Source organism: Vombatus ursinus, unplaced genomic scaffold (assembly GCF_900497805.2).
Source record: "Vombatus ursinus unplaced genomic scaffold, bare-nosed wombat genome assembly UNPS02004276.1, whole genome shotgun sequence".
Classification (NCBI taxonomy): domain Eukaryota; kingdom Metazoa; phylum Chordata; class Mammalia; order Diprotodontia; family Vombatidae; genus Vombatus; species Vombatus ursinus.
In genome coordinates this window covers 540,396-562,194 of record NW_020944054.1, presented here as the reverse complement: position 1 = coordinate 562,194, position 21,799 = coordinate 540,396, and the positions used below count along the sequence as shown (strand labels likewise).

The following is a 21,799-nucleotide window of genomic DNA, read 5'->3' as shown; positions in this document are numbered from 1 at the left end:
GGAGCAGGGGGCGCGGCGCTGTCCGGGCCTGGCAGGCTCCACGTGGCGGGCCGACCCCCTCCCGCGGGCCCCCTTAGGCCCTCTCCCCGCCTCTCTCCGTCGTAGGCCCGGGGGGAGCCCGGGAAGGGCAGCGTAGTCTTCGTGGCCGGAAAGAGCTGGGTGGGGGCGGGGCCGAAGTCTCGGGCCGCCATCCCCTCCCCTTGTCCTCCCCCTCCCGCCGGTGCCCTGGGGCCGCCCGCAGCCCGCCCGCCGCCTCCCGCGCAGGTGGGTGCAGACCACAGACAGGGTGGGCTCGGGGCAGGGCGGGGCTGGGAGGGCGGCCTTGGGGGGCTCGGAGTTGGGAAGGGGCGTCTGCCCCTCCCTCCCGCCCCTGAAGGGGCTCCTTCTGCGCCAGCTAAGCAAGGGGGGGGTGGGGGGGCTGCCCGCAAGCGCAGAGTAAGGAGGGGCGGGCAGGGGCTGGGGCGCCCCTGGCCAGTCTGCTGCTATGGGCCATGGGGCCGCAGCCTGGGACCCTGGGACCCAGAGTGTGAGCTCGAGCGCCGAGGTGGATTTTTCAGAGGTCATCGAGTTTAACCCCATCATTTCCCAGATGAGGGGACCCAAGGCAGACCCCGACACTGCACAGCGACACTGCACAGCATCGCACGCAGAGAGGGGAGAAAGGGAAGAAATGGCTATTTGGAAAGGTGGGAAGGAGGCTCTTTCCGCCCTCGCACTTTCTGAGGAACAGGCCTCACCTTCACCCCCGAATGCTTAATTAACTTTTGTTTGCTAAGACCGGGTGCCTCCGAAAGGAGGTGGCCTGTTCTCATCAATGACCTGTAGCCAGAACAGAGTGGTGACAATTTTTGTTAACATGAGTAGCCTTATTCCCTAGCTCCTCTCTTCTCTGCCAGAGCCTGGCCTCTCTACAAGTTGCTCCCTCCATCTGGAGGGTTCAGCTAATTGGAGCACTGTGCATAGGTTTCTTCCCCTTGTCATTCTTATTTGAAACGGTTCCTAATCTTAGCACTGACAGTCTCCCCACTCTCTTTGGCCATTTCCTCAATCTTTCAGTTGAAAATAGCCTAGTCAGCAAAATTCAACAGTGGTTGGTGGTAACAGGCATTGGAAAAAAAGATAGGGATGATATGGATATTGTCAAGGAATGTAGAGGCTAAATGAGGGAACTAAGATGTCGTTGGCATGCCCAACTGTAGGCCCTTTGAGAGCTCCAGAGCCACCCTCTCCATCAGCTGTGTTGTGTGGGAGAATAGAAGGTCCAACTTACAGTAGAGAAGTTTAAAAGTCAAGTGGGACATACCAGTAATAATAATAATAATAATAATAACAATAACACTAATACTGATAACTAGCATTTACAAAGCATTTACCAAGTTCGAGGCACTGCTGTGCTAAACGCACACCTGTGAAAGGAAAACAGCTCAGAAAAGAGGTGGGACTCCAAGCTGGATCTCAAAGCAAAGTGAGGTTTCAGCTAGAGGTGGGGACCATGGGGAGGACATTCTAGAAAGGGTGAAGCAGAAGAAAAGTAAGGCCTGGATGGAGGTAGAAGATGAGCCTGAGATATGCAGGAGATGCCCAGGAGGGCAGCCTGTAGGAGGCAAATGTTCTGTCACATCCCAGGGATTCAAGAGAGATACTGAGTTCTTTTAAAGTGTAAATTCCCCAGTTAATAGGAATACTTTACAGCTTAATCCATGCTAACAAAAGACTTGACTTCCTAAATTTTCCTTGGGTCTAATTGGATTTGTTAGCCACCTTTGAGGCCACAGAAGACCTAGTAGAGTACCCATGTCTAGGTCACTGATGTCTGTGACAGGCAATTGGGAGCCAATGTTGGTTTTAGAGCAGAGTGGTGGCATCATAAAACCAGTGCTTTAGGCCATTTCATATAAAATTGTGGCACAGGATGAATTGAAAGTGGAGCCAAGTCTGGGAGGCCAGCAAGGGGAGGCAGTTGTACAGATTCTGATTTGAGGGTTAGAATTAGAGTTAGAAGAGGCCTGAACTATAGCAGTGTGAGTAAAGAGAAAGGGACGACTGAGAGAATCTGCAGAGGATTTGTTATCAGTGGGAAGTGGTGAAGCTACGAAAGACAAAGATGTCACCGAGATTTCACTTCTAGGGCACTGAAAGACTGATGGTGCTATTTACAAAAATGAGAAAATTTGGACAGATCTCTTGGGGATGTGGGTAGAGAGTTTGATAAATTGGGTTTTAGGCCATTGAGATGACGTGACAAAGGCATGTATCTGTAAATATGGAACTAAAGCTTGGATAAGAGGTCAGAGCTTAAGGTCAAGAATTTGTAGGTATAGAGCTGGAATGGACCTTAGACATCAACTTGCTGACTCTCTTCAGTTTATAGATGAGGAAACTGAGGCACAAAGAGGCTTAAGCAGTTTGCCAAGGAACTCATACCAGCAATAAGGGGCAGAGTCAGAATTTAAATTCAGGACCTCGGATTCCAAGTCTACCCCTCTTCCCACTCCACTCCACTGCCTCCAGTTGTAGGCTTCTGCAGAGGAATGAGATGGCTAAAGAAATGGCAGTGTGTCATCTCTCTGAGGTAATGAGCAGGAGAAAACTAGGCACCCAAGACTTGACTGGACACCCAAATAGACAGGTAGAAAGGGAGACTAAAGAATGGGGAACACAGCTCCTCTGGAGGACATGAAATCAGAGATTTCAAAATGGAGGGCACTTGAGACCTCATTTCTATCCCCAACTCATTCTGTATTTGGGGTTTGTGGGGGAGGTGATGGTGACATGACTAGTTAAGGACATGAATCGATAGGTGGCACATCCTAACCACCTCAAGCTCAGGTCTCCTGGTGCCCAATGTCCGAAGAAGAAGTCAGGAGTCGAAGAACCTCCCCCTCCCCCTTCCTTACCACAGTGGGAAGTGGGGCCTTATGATACTTTCAGAATAGAATCACGTAATTTTGGAAGTGACAAAGACTTTGGAGACCATCTAGGACTACCTTCTCATCTTATAGATGAGGAAACTGAAGCCCAGAGAAGGGAGCCCTGAGGTCATTGAGCTTGCTAGTGATGGAGCTGAAACTAGAACCATGGTTTCCTGACTCACATTCTACTTCATTGCCTTTCTATGTGATGGGTTCCAGCCCAGTTATTCATTAATCAACATTCCATCACTCAAGCCCCATTTCCACTTCAGCTCCCATTTTTCAATGGCCCCAGGCCAGTGTAGCAGTAAGGAATTCAGGGCTGGAGTCTAGCTGGCTGAGATGTGGCCCGACAGCATTTCCTGTTTAGCTAGACAGCATGATTGAGAAGTCTAAATCCCAAGATGTGGCTTGAATGGAACACTGCTGAAGTCACCCTCACTTGGTAGAGTGAGAGGTCTTACTTCTCTCCATTTCTTTTCATAGTTGGGCCCCCAAGTTACTGAGGTACTACAGAGGGCTCAGGGCCATGACTCCTTGCCACCCTCTGCAACCAAAGACTTGCCAGGTTGCAGAACGATGTGGATGTCTCTTCTAGCCTAGTAGTGCAGGAGATGCATTGGCCTCTCAACCTGGAACCATTGAAAGAGTTCTGGATTTGGAGTCAAGAGGTCCCGAGTATAAATTCTGTCTCTGCCACTAATTAATTATGTTAATTTGGGAAGCCCCTTAATTCCCATGAGGGCCTCAGCACCTCATGTCTGAAATGCAGAATTTGGATTATATGACCTTCAAAGGCCTTTTCAGTTAGAAATCTATGATCGTAGACAGTAGAATTGGCCTATGAAATAATTGATGAAGGAGGGCCTAGAATTGGAGTGGGAAAAACCCTCCTGGGTCATCTAGTCTACCCCCCCAGCCTGGTACTTGCATCCTTCCCCTAGTTGGCTTTTGTAGGTCTGCAGAAGGGGTTATTATGGAAGTTCCCAAGAGTCTACAAAAGAAGCACCAAAAGAAAAAAAAACCCTTTTCTCCTCTTTATTCTTTCTTTTTCTAGCCCTCTCCTTCTTATCTCTCTCCTTCTTGATCTGTCCATTCACAGCCCACTGACCTAGGCCGCATTGCAGCCCCAACTTTTCATCTAAGCTGCCTTGGTTAGGATTCTGGCTAATGGCTCCCAAATCCACACCTTCCCATCCCTTCTTCTGCTACCAGCCTAGTTCAGGCCCTCCTAACCTCTCACACATTTTATTGCAATAACCTCCCAATAGATGCTCCTGCTTCCACTTTCTTCTCCCTTCTAGTCCAGCCTCCCTGTTGGTTAAGAACATCTCAATGCTCTTTACGCACACCTTCGATTATATCCCCCACTGTTTACAGTCTTTCGCCACTGCCCATTGTGGGCTACATGAAATCCAAATTCCACAGTGTTAAGTGACGCTTCTTTCTTTCAAAATTCTGTGTTATGATTTCCAACCAGAATTGTGAGAAATAAGCCTACCCTGGCCTTGGGTTCCTTTTACACATGTAAAGAGAATTTGGGACCTTTTTGCTTTTGCTAAAAGTCCTCCTAATCTCTCACTCTCATATGTCTTTCCTTGAAAACAGTAGCATGACTATATTAAGCATGTAGAATTAAAATACTCATTGATTATCTTGAGAATTTTTAGCTCAAAAACATATATAAACCATCATTCATCAAAATAGGAATTAGTTAAATCATGAGGAATTTATATTAGCAAGAACTTCCCACAGAAACAGACATATCACAGACTGAAAAGACTTGTCGACAGAAGGGAGCAGACACATGTATCCTTGGGGACCAAAGTTGGACCTAAGCTTGCTAGGCAAAGCTAGGCTAGAGCAAGACAGGTACCTTTCTCAGAATCCAGGCTGGACCTTCTTGCTGGGGGGCTGTGAGAGTTCCTGATGTCTTCGAAAAGCTAGGGCCTCCTTGGAGATGGGCTCTGAGAGCGTTGGTTCCCTCCAGCAGAGCCCACTTGCAAGCAGATGTCCGTGGAGAGAGAAGGAGAGCTAGTTCCCACTGAGCTCTCCAAGTCAGAGACAGCAAGAGAGGGAGCAAGTCTCAGACTTGTCTCTTTGTTGGGGTTGAGCCTTTTTAAAAACCATGGAAGATATTGATAACGTTAGTCACTCCCCTTCTTTCCCATGATTGGAGTATCTCAGGAATGTTCATGTTTCTATCACATTTCTTCCTGTACCAGTTAGACTTTGCAAATATGTTTCTTCTTTGTACTCGTAAGTTAGATAGAAGAGCATTATAGATAATCCTTGTATCTTCTTCAAGGACCAGAAATTCTTCCTGTGGGAAGGGAGGAGGTATGGCTTTGTAGGGACATTGTGTAGACTGTGTTCTGCCAGCTTTTTCCCTGAGAGTCACAAAGTGACCTTTTCAAGGTTTTGCTGATTGTAGTTTTTCTTAAACCTGTTGCACTCCTGTGTAAAGTTTGTTCCCATAATTGTTATTGCATGCAGCATATTTTCAGATGTATAACAGTCAAGCCTATGATCAATCAGATGAAGTAGGAAGGAAGGGTGCCCCTTTCAAGGGAAGAAAACAATGAGCTCTTCCAAAAAGTACTGCCACCACCATTAGGGGGGCTCTTGCTCTAGACCTTCCTTCTTACTGTTCCTAGAATATTTGCCTGGGACCAATTCAGTACTCAAATGTGGCAGGGAGAAACATGATTGTGACTTGTGGATGTCTTTCTTGAACATTCCCATAGGCAGCATGCTAAACTTAGACTGACGTGTCAGGCCCATTGCCACAAGGGAGAACTTCCTAACAATCAGCTATCCCTATGGGGTGGTTGGCCTCGGGAGGTGGCAAAGGCTGGAGGACCCCTGTCAGCTACGCTATAGAAGGAATTCTCATTTAGATGTGGATTGGCCCGAATGCCTCTGAGGTGTCTTCTGCCTCTGACATCCTGGCATTCTGTAATACACTTCTGTCTTCGTCTCACACCATAGATTTTCATGTTTATTTTGTGTTGGCCTAATGTAGCCCATTCTTCCATATGTGCGTATTGCTTTGTTCATATTGGTTCCTACACCTGGAATGCCCTTTCTCCCCCATTCTCTATTGACATTTCACCCATCCTTCAAGGCCCAGCTCAAACCTCTATGAAGTCTTTTTTTGATTCCCATTGTTGGAGGGAATCATGAAATCTTCCAAATCTTTTTGTACCTCATGCAGGTATCACGTTCTGCACTGTTTTCTTGTTATTTGTATGCATCTTATTTCCCCTGTGATATTTTAACCTTCTTAAAGGCAGGGCCATATCTTATTTATCATTGTATCTTCTCCCAGTGCCTTACACATAGTAGACATTTAGTAAATGCTTATTGACTGAAATAGAACTTTCTCAAGTTCTGCTACAATAGACACCTTTTCTTCCTGTCAAAATATAAGAGTTGCAAAGTCCTCATGCCCATAGCCTCATGCTTTGCTTTTTAGCTTTCAAAAAGAAAAATGGAAGACATGGAAGGTCAGGGTCTAAGGTTTAGGATTAAGTATTAGAGAGGATCCACTTCCAGGAAGAGATTTGGGACTCGTGTTTGAAGATTCCAATCTGAGTTGGGTCCTGAGATCTGACTCTCTGGGTCAGGCTGATAGCCAGCATTCTCCTGGGTTCTCTCTCTCAGATGGTGTCACTAGCCTTGACTGCTCCTCTTCCCCCTAGGGAGCTCTCACTCAAGGGGCAAAGCTGCTATTTAAGCAGAGCAATGTGGAAACTTTTTTCTGCCCTGGAATCACATGGGTAGGATGTAGAGGCCTATGGCCTGTCTGTAGCCTGTTCTTGGGATCTGCAGTAGGCAGCAATTCTCAAAAATTGCTAGCTCTTGATCTGGGCCTTTGCCATTAACTGCATATGTGCCCCTGGGTTCTGTCCTGAGCTCTTTTCTTTTTACCATCTACTGTATTGCTCAGTGATCTCATTAACTCCCATGCTTTCAATGCTCATTTCCATGTAGATGCTTCTCACATCTATGTATCCAGCCCTACTCTCTCCACTGAGCTATGACCACATACTTCCAGCTGCTTTTTGGACATCCCAAACTGGATGTTCATCAGACAGGCACCTCAAACTCAGTCCGACCCAAACAAAGTTCATTGTCTTTTCCCCCAAATCCCTCCTTCTTTCAAACCTCTCTATTACTGCCGAGGGCACCACCATCTATTCACCCCAGTTCACAGCCTTGGTGTTCTTCTTTACTTCTACCTCTCACTCATCTTACAGATCCAGTTCATTGGCAAATCTTGTCAATTCTACCTTCACAGCATCTTATATATGTCCCATTCTCTCCACTCACATAGCCACTGCTAGTTCAGATCCTAATCACCTCTCCTGTGGACTATTTCAATAACCTTCTAACTATTATCCCTTCCCTAAATCTCTCCCTATTCGAGTCCATCTTGGCTCAGCTACTAAGGTGATTTTTCTAAAGTGACCGTGTTACTCTCCTGTTCAGTGAGCTCCATTGGCTCCCGATTACCTCCAGGGTCAAATACAAACACCTCTGTTTGACATTTAGAGCTCTTCATAACTTGGTGCTCTCCTACCTTTCTAGTCTGCTTGCTCTTGACTCTTCTTCATGCCCTCTACCAGCCAGTACCACTGGCCTTCTGTGGATACAGCATCCCATTTCTGAGCCTTTGCATTGGCTTTCCCCTCATGCCTGGAATGCCCTGTCCCCTCACCTCAACCTCCCTTCCCTAGCTTTCCTCAAGATTCAGCTCAAGGGCCCTGTTCTAGAGGAGGCATTAATTGCCCAGTCCTTCCAGTTTTCCTTCCATCTACCCTGTGTAGATGGAAGACCTATTTACTTACATTTTGTCTCCTGCATTATTAGGAGGTCCACCCCTTGAGGGCAGGGGCCTTTTGTCCTTTGTATATCTAGCACTGTAGCACAGTGCCTGGCACATAATAAATACTTAATGAAGACTTGTGACTAACTGACTTTGGAAGTGGTGACTTGAGTTCTGAGGTAGGCTGTGTGACTGGGGACAGTTGCTTGACCTCTCAGACCCACAATTTCTTCCTCTGCAAAATGAGGGTAATAATATTTATATTTCGTGCCTCTTAGGGCTTTTGTGAAGAAAGCCCCTTGTCATCTTGAAGCACTTTAGGAAAGTAAGCGCTTTTTTGGAGGTTGGGGAGAGCAGACTACACAATTCAGTGCAATAGGAAACTCCCAGTATGTAAACTCCTTCAACCGACCTTCAGGGAGCTGCTTAGGATGCCAAGAGCTCAAAAGATGGATTGATCAGCCTGCTTGTATAATCGTTATAATAGCTACTGTCTATGTAGCACCTGAAAGTTTATGGCAAACATCTTATTTGACCTTCATGACACCCTACCAGGTAGGTACTATCCTTACTATCACCATTTTACTGACGAGGAAACTGAGGCTTACAGTTTCTAACCCTAAAATGACTTGTCCAGAATCACACCATACCATAGTCAGTCAATAAACATATGTTAAGCTCCTAGTATGTGCCAGGCACTGTGCTAAGCACTGGAGATACAAAAAAGAGGCCCTGGGGAAGGTTCTGATGTGGGAGCATGTTGGAAAAGTCAGAGAAATACCAAAGTAGGACATCCAAGTGAGAAACTGAGGACATGGGCTCCTTCCTTAAATGGTGGTTGTGGAGTTTGTGCCTCTAGGAAGTGTCTGAAGCAGAGTTTGAACTCAGGTCTTCCTGGCTTCAACTACATTTAGCTGCCTCCAAGAGCCTAGAACCTGGGTCTTTCTGCTATGAAGCTGACTTTCCATATACCAGGTCACTCTGAGCTCATGTTATCCCACTTATTCCTACTTCTCACTGTAGATAAAACTTTATGAAAATGAATTAGCTCTTAGTTATTGTTTTTGATGGGACATCAGTAAAATGAACATAAAAAAACTACCATTTTATGTCAGAAACAAAAGTGTAGATGCTCCAAGAGCATAGCCTGTAGATAATCTGGAGGCCTTGGCCTGCCCATTTTAAGACAGCCAGTGCTGGAAGCCATGCCGCTCCAGGAAGATGCCACTGCAGCTCCCAAGTGCCTTTTATACCACTCCAAGCTAGTCAATCCTGTTGCCCAAAGTGGAAAGGGCATTGAATTGGGAGTTGGAGGACATGGGTTCACATCCTAGCTTTGCCATTTATTACTATGTGTGTGTGACTGTAGACAAATCCTTCACCTTCTTCATCTGTAAAATGGGTAGGCTTGGACTAGATGGTATCTAAGGCCCCTTCTTACTCTAGCTCTGTGATTCTAGAGGTTATAGGAATGAATAGCCAAACTCTCTGTCAAAGGCCCCCCTCAACCAGATTTTTGCTGTCTTGTATCTCTGCAATACCTATATTTTGACCTTTTCATCTGGAGGAAGACAAACCAGGCTTGATAGCATTCTGTCAAGAAGGCAGGGTAGAGTAGGAGAAGATGGTTGTTGACATGACTTCATCAGTTAAGGAGGCCTTTTCAGGTGAGTGATAATGTTTATACTTCAAGGATATGAGAATTCATCCACATGGGTACTCTCCCCCGCCTCTGCCTTCTGCAGCACAGACTAAAATCTTATCACTCTAGGCCTCAGTAAACACTTTCCTGAGTTAGGACTGAAACCTGGCATTTAATTTATCTAAGCTAGTTCTTGTATAACAGGCTAAATGCTGCAAGAGACCCAGAATGAGTGATATGGATGATGAGCCAGTAAAGGCAGCTAAGAAGAAGGGGTCAGACAGCTCAGAACTGAAGCAAGTCAGAGCAGTGCTGTGAAAACCCCAGGTGGAGAGAAGGAGAGGAAGTGGAGGCAATGAGTATGACAAGCTTGTTCTAGGAGTTGACCTGACAAAGGCCGGGGGTGGGGGAGAGAGAAGGAAGACAATAACTTGAGGGACTGGAAGGCTCTAGACAGGTTGTTTTTTGGTTTTAGGATTGAGAGAGAATGGAGCAAATGCAACAACTATCTACACTCATCGCCTCCACTTCTCTCAGTCACCTCTCAAACCCTCTCTGGCTTCCAGCCTCATCACTCAACTGAAATTCCTCCCTCAGAAGTTATCAATGATCTCCCAAATACCAGTTTCATGGCCTTTTCTCAGTTCTCATCCTTCTTGCCTTTTTTATAGCATTCAACCCTATTGACTATCCTTTCTTCCTGGCTATCCTCTCCCCCTCTAGGTTTTGGTGATGCTATTTTCTCTTGGTTCTCCTGTCTAGTCATTTCTTCTAGTCTTCTTTGCTGGATCATCATCCATCTAATACATCCTAAATGTAGATGTACCTTAAGGCTCTACTCAGGGCCCTTTTCTCTTGCTGAACTCTGGCCAGTGGATTCAAATATTATCTGTATGCAGATGACTTCCAGGTCTAACTTTCTAGCCCTAGCCTCTCTCTCCTGAGCTCTAGTCCTGAATCACCAACTGCCATTTGGACATCTCTGCCTGGATGTCCTATAGGCATTTCAAATTCTACATATCCTCAAGAGAACTTCTTTTCTCTCCCTCCTTCCCCAAATCCATCTTTCTTCTGACCTTCCCTGTATCTGTCAAGAATGCAACCATCCTTCCAGTCACCTTGGAGTTGTCCTGAGCTTCTTACTCTCCCTCATATCACATAGAGTGACCATTTGTCATTTTGTCGATTCTCCCTTTACTACACTTCTCAAATCCTTTCACTTATGCCTACTCACATAGCCAATGCTCTCCTGTGGATCTTCATAACAACTTGCTGGTGGATTATCTCCCTGGCTCAAGTCTCTTCCCTTTCCACAGAGTTACCAAAGTCATATCTCTAAAGCAGAGCTCAGACCATGTCATGGTCCTGCTAAAGAAACTCCTTATTGTCACAAGAATTGAATGCAAATTCCTGTTTGCCTTTTAAAGCCCTTCCCAGCTTGGGCCCGGCTGGGCCTTTCATAGGATCACAAGTTATCTATAGATGTAGAGATGGAAGAAGCCTTGGAGGGTAACCTAACTCCTTCATTTTTATACAAGAAATGGAAGTCCAAGGTCATATAGGTAGTAAATGCCAGTGGCAGGATTTAAACTCAAGTCCTGGGACTAGCACAAGTCCAATGCTCTTCCCATTGCTCCCTGCTGTTTTCTAGTCTTACACATGACCAAGGCCTTGCCAAACTGGTCTTCTTGCTTATATCTTTTTTTTTTAATATTATGCTTCATTTTTAAAAATTTATTTTTAATTAATTAATTTATTTTTAGTTTCAACACTCACCTCCATAAGCTTTTGAGTTCTCTCCTTCTTTCCCCTCCCCCTCCCCCAAGATTGCTACAATCTGATATAAGCTCTACATATACATTCCTATTAAACATATTTAGGAGGAACCACAAGAAAGAAGAAACAAAACAAAACAGAAAAAAAGAACAACAAATAGTATGCTTCGATCTGCATCTAGACTCCACAGTTCTCTCTCCAGGATGTGGATAGCATTTTCTACCATAAGTCCCTTAGAGATGTCTTAGATCCTTGCATTGCTGATAAGAGCTAAGTCTATCAAAGTTAGTCATCACACAGCGTGGCTGTTACTGTGTACAATGTTCTGGTTCTGCTCACTTCACTCAGCATCAGACCATGCAAGTCTTTCCAGATTTTTCTGAAGTCTGCCTGCTCATCATTTCTTACAGCATAATAGTATTCCATTACATTCATATGCCACAACTTGTTCAGCCATTCACCAATTGATGGGCATCCCCTCAATTTCCAATTCTTTGCCACCACAAAAAGAGCTGCTATAAATATTTTTGTACATGTGGGTCCTTTTCCCTTTTTTATGATCTCTTTGGGAGACAGCCCTAGAAGAGCTATTGCTGGCTCAAAGGGTATACACATTTTTTTTAGCCCTTTGGGGCATAGTTCCAAATTGCTCTCCAAAATTGTTGGATCATTTCACAACTCCACCAACAATGCATTAGTGTTCCAGTTTTGCCACATCTTCTCCAACATTTATCATTTTCATGTTTTGTCATGTTGGCCAATCTGATAGGTGTGATGTGGTACCTCAGAGTCGTTTTGATTTGCATTTCTCTAATCAATAGTGATTTAGAGCATTTTTTCATATGACTATAGATAGCTTTAATTTCTTCATCTGAAAACTGCCTGTTCATATTCTTTGACCATTTATCAATTGGGGAATGACTTGTCTTCTTGCTATTTCTTACACCATTTCATCTCCTGTCTCCATGCCTTTGTACAGGCTGTCCCATATGCCTGAAATGTCCTCCCTCCTCATCTCTACCTGAGGCCTTTCCTGTTTGCCCTCCAGCTGTTTGTGCCTCCCCTACAAGTTCCATTGTATTTATTTTGGATTTACTTTGTATATCTTGATTTTGTATATGTGTATGTCCCCCCCTCCATCCCCCCAACCATGTTAGCTCCTTGAGGGCTGGGACTGTTTGATTTTGATCTGTGTTCTCAGCATTCAGCACCTTATGAAATGCTGATTGGTTGATTGATACCACTAGGAATCATTTTGTTGCACTTGTTACGTTAATGTTAGGGACTCCATTTTGCCTTTATCCACCATTTTGTGAAGTTAAGTTTCAATTCCATGTGAGTCACCTGATTTTGATGATTTGCAAGACTACTCCCCCTCTCCACTATCACTCAACCACAAGGATACCCCTCTACCACTTACCTGAGTGTCTCCCTATTTCCTCTACCAAAAAAGAAACCAGGTGGCCTAATCTTTACATCCTATCACTCTTTCCAAATTGTATATTAACCATATAGAAACCAGGGTTCAGGGCCTTTTGTGCTACTGAGAGCTTTGGGCCTGATTTGTTTTTGCAACTGCATGCCTTGTTGAATAAGTCACTTGCCTGGATGATACTTGGTTTTGTTTTTTTTTTTAAATTTCATTGTCTAGCCTCAGTTGGCCTGTTTTCTACTTCTGCCCTTTGCCCCTGTTGGGGATACCCAACAGGCCTTGGAGGCAGTTATTATTCCCACTCCAGTCTTCCCTTCTCCAGGCTAAACAGCTCCTAGTTTTTCAACTGACCATTTTATGGTGGGAGGCCAAGGCCATTGGGCTTGCTCTTCTGTAGCCTTTCTCTAGATTATCAACATCCTTCTGAAACTGTTGGAGCTTGAGTAGAACACAATATTCTCTCTCTTTTTTCCCCAAAACAGTTTCTGCAACAAAAGAATTGTTGAATTTTTGAAATGTTTGCTAGCATTCACTCGTGAGTCTTTGAGTTTGCGATTTGGTTTTAATGTGGCAGCTTCTGGATAAGCTGTTCCAGTTTCTCTTTTAGAAATAGGTTATCTCTTTCATTTGTTATCTCTTTCATGCTCATCAGTTTTGGTTGTTAATATTTTTGTAGTTATCTATTTTTTTGTGTCGTTCCAAGTTTGCTGGACTGTATGTAGCATTGCTTTTAGAATTTTTAAGATTCTTGCAATTTTCTTTGTTTTATCTCCATTCTTGTAACTTTTCCTATCTCTCTCTTTTTAAAAATTTTTTTTGATACTTCGGCTTTCTCTCTGTGTCTCTCTGTCTCTCTCTCCTGAAATGGGGGTCTGCATGGAAATTTTGAGGAGTCAGGGGTGTTACAGGTGCTGAATCTTCTAGGAAGGCCCCCTTTGAAGAAGAATGCAATGAGAATGATAAAATTTCAGGGTTGAAAATTATCAGCTTGTTCAGTCCCTACCTGAGCGAGGGTCCCACCTTTCCGAAGGAGAGTCCCAAAGGCTAAATTTTGCTCTGCTGAGTTCAATGCAGTCAATAAACACTGAAGGGTCTTATATTTTCTCTACCACTCACTCAACTGTGTTACTGTGAAAATGTGGTCTGCTGCAGCGAATCAGCTATGAAAGCCTCTCTGTTCCCTTCTCCTGTTCTCATCAGGCCTTTCCCTGATGTAGGCCTTCTTACAAGCCTTTCATAATACTTTCTCCCAATTCGCCAGGAATCCAAATCAAGCACTTAGGCCTCTAGTTTGAAAAATTCTTTCATTTCCCGCACCTTTGAAAACCAGACCTACATTTCTTCCTATTCTGCCTTGTGGCACCTCTCCTATTCTTGGTGACTTTGCCAAGATCCCAAACAACAACTTAGTTCTTGTATCTCATGGCCACCTGGGGACTTGAATTCCCTTGATGCTTGGGTGCTCTCTTTCTTATCTCCTTGATCTTGGGATCAAGTTGTCTATTAACCACTTAAATTCTCTAGCCTTTTCAATTTGAAAATCCCCCTTGATTGAAGAAACAGAAGCAAAATAGGAGCTGAGTAGTTATTCTCTAGTGTCCAGACTGTCTCTCCCAAATAGTGGTGCTATCCCTTCTTTTATAACTTCCTCTTGCCTCCAACATAGCTCAAACAGTGCTTTGGATCACTCTTAGCATCCATTCATTGTCAGACTCAGCTCCTTCTGTGTTTTCGAGTTCCTGGCATTCTTACAGAATGGAGCCATGCTTTCATCCTTCCTTTCTTACGCACCTTTGCTTCCATCCTCTGTCTATGTATTTTCAAAATCTAACTCAGTTGCTGAGTTTCCTGAGTAGCCACGTTGGTCTATTTAGACAATTCCTTCCTTTCTTCCTTACTCTGTTTTAGAGATTTTGGAATTCTGTTCTCTATCTCACTTTTCCTATGATGTCTTAAGCCTTGGGACTCTGCCTAGCCTTTATTTTTTTTTTAAGATGGAATTTATATAGCACTTTGCTAGACACATGTCATTTCATCTGGCCAGTTTCTCTGACTCTTTTTCAAAAATTTTTGATCCTTATCTGACAGGAATGCTAAGATGAGATGTGAAGGTCATTTTCTCCCAAGCTTGCTGTCACTCCTTGCCAGCCACATTGGTCAGAATCATGTCCACAAGAATAGATATCCTTGTTGCATTTTTGTTTTCTAAAGGATAGGATGATTTGAAAGTCAAGAATTTCTTCTCTGTTCTCCTTTTAGCAGAGAAATTAATTCCTTCAACAAGTCTCTAATAATTATGGCATCTACAGTATCCTGCTGCCTAGGGCTGTGCTTTTGGACCATTTCATCCCTTTCTTCCTCTTGTCTGGATGGTTTGTGACATGTTCCACCTACAATCTCTTCCACTGGTCCTCACCCAAATGTTTCTGACTGTATTTCATGAATTTCCACCCAGTACTTTATCTTGTTGATAGATCCAGTATTATATCACTGCCACACAGATCTAATCTGATCCTTTGGAATCAACTATACCCTGAGTTTTCCCTAGTTCAGCCCTAGATTGTGCCACCCTCCCCCAATCTCAGGGAGCCCTATAAGTTGAATGTACTTAGTTCCTTGCATTGACCCCATGATGAAATCGCTCTGGTTGGCTCAGATGACCTGTGAAGCCTGGTGCCTGACTTTGTGGGGCCCCTGGCTCCTTTCAAGGATTCCTAGAAGTGCTACTTCCCTCTGGAGGGCTCTCCTGCCTCTCCCAGTGGTCAATACTGACCACCCCTTCCCACAGTGATTTTATATTCATTTTGAATATATTAGGTATTTATTGACTTGTCTGTGCCCATGTTTTCTTCTAGCAAAATGGTCTTTCTTGATAACAAAGGCTATCTCATTTTTGCTTTTCTCTCCCAAGTATAGTAAGGGCTTAAGAAATATTTATTGTTGTTGAAAAAATTTCCATAATGGCCAGTGACACAAAGATTCAGAGCCCAAGGATGTCGCCTTGCATCCTCTGAGGGTAACCCCCAAGGGGCTTGTGTTAAGCAGCATTCAAACCTGATGCCACTGACATGGCTCTCTCTGGTAGGACCTTCACCAGCTTTGCTGAGCTGATTGCCTATCTTGACAATGAGGGCTTGAGAATTGCTAAGTTGCTAAGAATTTATAGGAGATGATATCTAAGGAGAAAGGCACTGGGCTTTTCTTATCAGAAGATGTGGCCTGGTACACTCTCATTATCAAGTGATCAACCCATGATTTGTTGCTGTTGTTGTTCAGTTGTTTCAGTTATATCCGACTCTTTGTGATCCTATTTGGGGTTTTCTTGGCAAAGATTCTTGTGCCATTTTCATCTCCCACTTAACTGAGGCAAAAAGGGTTAAATGACTTGCCCAGGGTCACACAGCTAGTAAGTGTGTAAGGCCAAATTTGAACTCAGGAAGATGAGTCTTCCTGACTCCAGGCCTGGCATTCTATCCACTATGGCACCACCTAGCTGCTCTTCCCTTCCCCTTAAGAAGTGGTAAAAGTTTGTTGAAAGTTCCTTCCCTCTCTTGTGAAGCCCAGGATTGGCGATGGGCCCCAACCACCAAGAGTAAGGAGGTTTCTCAGACACCAGAAGGCAGTAGTTAACTTGGGCCTAAGCTGAGCTGAGCTGATGGTGGTTACACCAGTGGATCCAGCTCCTCACCCCCTCCAGCTGGCACTTCCCATATTCAGTCATAATAAGCATATGCACATTGATATAGGAATTTAAGGGTTCCAAAGGCTTTCGTCACAGTAGCCCAGTGATGTATGTAGTCTAAGTATCATTAGTAGCCACATTTTCACAGAGAAGGAAACAAGCCTGAGACCTGAAGTGATTTGAGAGGGAGCAAGGCACGGTGGAAAAGGTTTGGAGTCACTGGCTGTGGTGGCAAGTTCTTTCCCCCCTGACTTTCAGTTTCCTCCTTTGTAAAATAAGGGGTGGGGGGAAGGAGAGGGCAAACACCATGAGCCTAGAAAATAGTTTTAAAGCATTCTTCATTCTCTTCCACTCTTCTTCCTTTTCTACCTGTCTGTGACTCTGTCAACCTCAAGAGGCAAGTCATCACAGCTGGGAGGTCAACTGCGTATAAAACCTCATCCACATTCTAGGAGGACTGAATCCAAAGTCCAAGTGATCTTCATAGGTAGGAAAGGACAGACAGAAAGGGAGTTTCAAGAAGGTGAGCAGCAGAGATTTGTTCTTAGCCCTTTTTTTGTCTTTGACTTGACTGAAGGTACAAATGAGATGCTTGGCCAATTTTCAGATGAAACAAAGCAAAGAGGGGTAAACTAAGTGTTGGATAATTGAGTCAGGAATCACAATGATTCCGACTGTTAGAATGACAGGCCAAAACTTAATCTGATGGAATATAATGGGAATAAATATCAGGTCCTACATTTGGATTAACAAAATCAGCTGTTCTGGTACAAGATCCGAGAGGCCTGGTTAGACCACAGTTCCTGTGCAGAAGGTCTTGGGGTCTTAGCAGACTTGCTAGCTCTTTATGAATCCACTGTGGGATACGGTATGGCCAATAGCTAATGCACTTTTGGACTTTAGTGAGAGCTAGAACTTACAGGACTACAGGTGACAATTGTTCTATACCCTGCCTTGATCAGACAGTGTTTCAGGGATTGTCCTTAATTTTCAGTACCATGCTTTATTGTGGTAAAGAAGATTACTGTTTGATTACAGGTTCAGCTAGGTGGCCTCTGAGACTCCTTCCATCTCCTGAATTTCTGATAAGCTAGAGTGTGTCCAGATGAGGGCAGACAGAATGGGGAGCAGGAGAATGTAGCCCAAGCTACATGAGGATCACTTGGGAAGAAAAGCAGGGAGAGGGGAAGGAGAGAGGAAGAGAGGGAGGGATGGGACACACACTGTCTTCAAATGGCCCCCAGAGGGAAGAATGAGGAGCAAGTGCTGAAAGTTCCAGAGACTCTCCAGATGTAGGCTTGATGGAATGAAAAAAAACTACAAATAATTAGAAGTATCTCAAAAGTGGAAGGGGCCACCTCATGAGGTAGTGAGGGCCCTGTCACTGGAGAGGGGGTTTGCAGTAGAGACTGAGAGCCTTGTGGAGGACATTCCAAGTTGATGTTTAGAAAGCACTGAAAGGTTTGCAGAAGCACACTCATGTATGATTTACAACAAGCCTGGAAGGGAGGTCATTTTGGGGTTGTTGTTTTGGACTGGACCTGTGATTTTAATTGATATAGGGACTTCTAGTTAGGGAGGAAAACTCCTCCTAATGCAGATTAACAACTGCTCAGACCCTGAACACCCTGAGACTCAGAGAGATGAAATGATTAGCCAGCAGTGGAGGACATATTAGAACTCCGATCTTCTTGTCTTTGAGGCCAGCACTCTATCCACTAGGCCATGAACTAGGGTATAGACATAGGTGGCCTAGGCAACTTCCAGTGTCCTTTCCAGCTCAGAGATTCAATGAGCCCTCATACTCCTATCATGGGACCTACTTTTCCCTAAACACCAGTGTTCCTGATCAATCTTACTCCATTTTGTTTTCAATTACCATAGTACCTTATTTACCCTCCATTGTCCACAAATGAGTTGTTTCACAGAAATGAGTTTTCCAAAGTACTGAAGCCTGTTGTCATGTGGACCCAAACTGTTTTTTAATGATTTTGTTGAAAGATTTTGTCGTGCCTTCTTTCTGTGTTTCCCTCTTCACTAGATCATCTCCTTTTTCTTCTCCCCCATTCTGAAGAACCCAGGTTATAGTTAAGCACAGAAATTCTATTTGGGTGCTGTAATATCCAACAGTGATCATGCAATTAATGAACCCTCTGGGAATGTGATTCCTGTTTAACAAAAAAAAAAAAGGAAAGGGGATCCTTAAATCATTAGCAGCAGAATTGGAGTCACATGGCCTGACATCAGTGTTCCCAGGCAACCAAGTGACAGGGGACAAAACACCTCTGAATTATAATGGCGGATTGGAGGGAGTGAGCCCTGGTTTGGGAAGCAGTCACAAGTTATGGATTCTGATCCTGGCTCTATAGGACCTCAGACAAATCTCTTCCCCTCTCTGGCCCTTAGTCTTCTCCTCTGCCTAAATGAAGGAATGCCTTAGTTTGGGGGATTCTAAAATGCACTCACTACAAGGGAGTTGGAAACATAGGCAGTCAGCATCCAGAAAGGAGAGCAAGCCAGCTTTATTGAGGGGAAATACAGTAAGAAGGGAGAGTGGAAACAGGTTACCTGGGATCCCAGTGGAATTGAGCCCCAAAAGACAATGGGTTTTACTAGGCTCGGTTGCAAGAATTATCTGGGTCCTTGGCTAGCTACTGTCCCAAAGAAGGCAGCACAGGATCCAGGTAGACAGGTACATTACCTTCAGGCAGGTAGGTTATCCACTCAAGAGGGTGGCACACCCCATCACAAGGTGGTGGGCATGTGTGCCTCAGCATCTCAGGGATGATACAACACACACACACACACACACATACATACATACACACATGCACACATACACACATACACACATCCATACTCCATCCATCTATCAGCATGCAGGCCTACATAGATTCCCTCCTCCCAAGCTACCTGCCCCTGAGAGCTGCTAAGAAAGCAGCTTCTTACCCAGAAGTCTGGGGTTAGATCATGTAGGGCAGGAAAAGATACTTCTTTGGATGCTTTAATTGTTCTAGTAAGGAAAGAATATGTCCTTTGTAGCCTATTCACAGCAGAAAGAAGAAAACAGTATCTTCTTTATCCGTCAGTTAGTTAATTAGCATCTGTTAAGCTCCTACAGGGCCTTCTTCGATGGGATAAAGAGAAGGGAGTGAGTTCCTGGAGCTATTCAAACGCTATGAGTTTTCTTTTGTAACCATAAAGTGATTGGGGGAAGGGAGGTACACAAGGACACATTCAGTCCTTGTCAAAGAGGCATCTCCCAGAGACACAAAGAAATATAGTAACAAACAGCAAGTATAGGGCAAAATGGAGTCAGTTCTGTTCTCCCCCATATCCACGTTTAACTGTTCTAATCTGGGTCAAGTGAGAGCAGGCATTGGGGGCCAGGGCCTGGGGCTGTCTGGGGCCTGCTGTTGATTCACAGTGGGAGGGGGAAGGGGAGCTGGGTGCAGCCATCACCACAGGTCTTACTTAATTTGGTGAAGAGATTCTCCCAGGGAGCAGGGCTTACTGAGCAGGACCTCTGAGGTCCCTCGAGCTGAGCCTGGGAGGGATGGAGCCCTCCCAGGGTTACAAAGCCATTTCTTAGCATTAGTCTTATGTGAGCAGTAATAGATGGATTCAGACCCCAACTTTTGATATAAGGGATTTGAGATTCAACAATGTCTAGTGACTTGCACCAATTCCAGTTCTTCTGAAGAGATGTGATGAATATCTGAAAGCTAGCTTATGGCCTAATGGTTAGAGAGCCGCCCTTCATCCTGGACACCTATGGCAAAGGTCGGGTTCTGGGACTAAACCTCTTAGTGCTTGGCCACCCACTTTAATGGTGAAGACAGTTTTCCTAGTAGGAGTTTTCCTACAAATAAATCTCCCTAGTCCTTTGTGTATCCAAAACATATCGATAGCTATGTATTGATACTTTAGCCTCCATCCCTGGGTCTACATGCAATTCAGTTCAGTTCAACTCCTACTAGACACTGGGGGAAAGAAGTCCCCCACCCCAAGCAGAGGTCTAGGGCCCCCACAGTGTTTCTGGAGTATAGCTATAGAAGAGGAACGAAAGTCTGAAGGGGAGCTGAATCAAGAGGCCAAAGAGGCTGAAGTTGAGGGTTCACAAAGGACCATCCAATCAGTCAATCAACAAACATTTTTAAAGGCTTACTGTGTGGCAGTCTAAGCTAAGCACTGCATGCTGAAGGATCTGAGACTGAGAGCTAGTAGAAACTTTAGAGGCCATTGAGCCCGGCTTCCTTATTTTATGGAGAGGGAAACTGAGTCACAGACAACTGAAGTGAGTTGAGCATAGCCACACAGTCAGAGTCTTACAATGCAGCAAACATTGAGTGAATGCTTGCAGAGTGTGAGGCATGCTGCTAGGTACTAGGTACAAAGGTAAAAAGAAAACTAGCCCCTTCTCAGAGGAACTTGTACTCTGCTTATAGATATGACATGTAGACAGAGGAATGAGTGTGATAAAAAGCTGAGAGAGCAGTGTTCGGGGCAGAAAAGTTGGAGCCTGAAGGAAGTGCTTCCCAAGGAGAGCAGGAGAGCAGATGTTAGGGGACCAGGCAGCTGCATGCTTCTATGAGAAAGGGAAACACTGTGTGTTCACTATACAGTTGGTCTGTGGGAGAGGCCACCCTAGCTGAATGGCAAGGAGTGAGCCAGTGGTCGCCAGAAAGGTTAAGCAGGAACAAAGAATGGGACAACAAAAGGCTGGCCTGGGATTGGAAAATTGTCCCCAGAGTTCAGCAGCTGGAGGCAGCCTCCTCAACTGGGAGGCCCTGGAGGAGTTGGCGATCAGGAGTCACAAGCAGTACTGAGAGCCTTGGGAAAAGTGGAGACAACAGTGTGCCAAGGGGGCAGCCCTGCAGAGACTGGGAAGCAGGGGACTAAGAGCCAGGCTCCCTTGGTTCTGTTCTGTAGTCTCAAGTCACTGGAAAAAGAACACTAGATTTGGAATTCTGAAGGTCTGGATCAAGGCTCCTACCATTTAATAACTCTTCTTGGGCAAGCCAATTGCTCTGTCCTCTGTAAAATGAGGGGCTGGACTAGTTGATTTCTGAGATCATCGAGGAAACAATTCTTCATCCTCTTCATCCTTCATCATTCTCTGGTCATCCCTCACAAAACAGGAAAACATTCCTGTCTTTGTTCTGCATTTTGACTAGATGAACTTTAGTGTGAATCAGCTCTCTGAGCCTGGGGATTTTCAGCCTTTTATCTCTTAATTGTGGACAGAAAGATTCTGTTCCTGGTAGAGTAATTGCAGGCATTAGTTGGTAGTTGGATAAGTTTTTATTTTTCTTGGGGGGGGCAGCTGAAATTACAACTCTGCTTGCTGCCAAGGTTGGCCCCTTTGGACCACCTAGAATGTACCCATGGCCTGCCATGGGTCTTTCTGCCTCTGGTAAAAAGACTAAGTGTGTACTCTTGCTGGGTTCATTGAGGCGTGTGTGTGTGTGTGTGTGTGTGTGTGTGTGTGTGTGTGTGTGTGTGTGTGTGTGTGTGTGTGTGT

The 21,799-nt window shown here is 44.7% G+C and overlaps 1 protein-coding gene across 3 annotated transcripts in view; it reads left to right on the top strand.

The window, feature by feature from the left end:
• Positions 1-230: 230 nt before the first annotated feature.
• Positions 231-21,799, top strand: part of TMLHE (trimethyllysine hydroxylase, epsilon) — a 102,135-nt gene continuing 80,566 nt past the window's right edge. For 2 of the 3 annotated variants that reach the window (XM_027835091.1, XM_027877696.1), the window contains exon 1: positions 233-264. The gene's annotated coding sequence lies outside the window, so the exon portion shown is untranslated. Of the gene's footprint in view, positions 265-21,799 lie in introns of all 3 variants that reach the window. The other variant, XM_027877698.1, reaches the window with a different exon arrangement.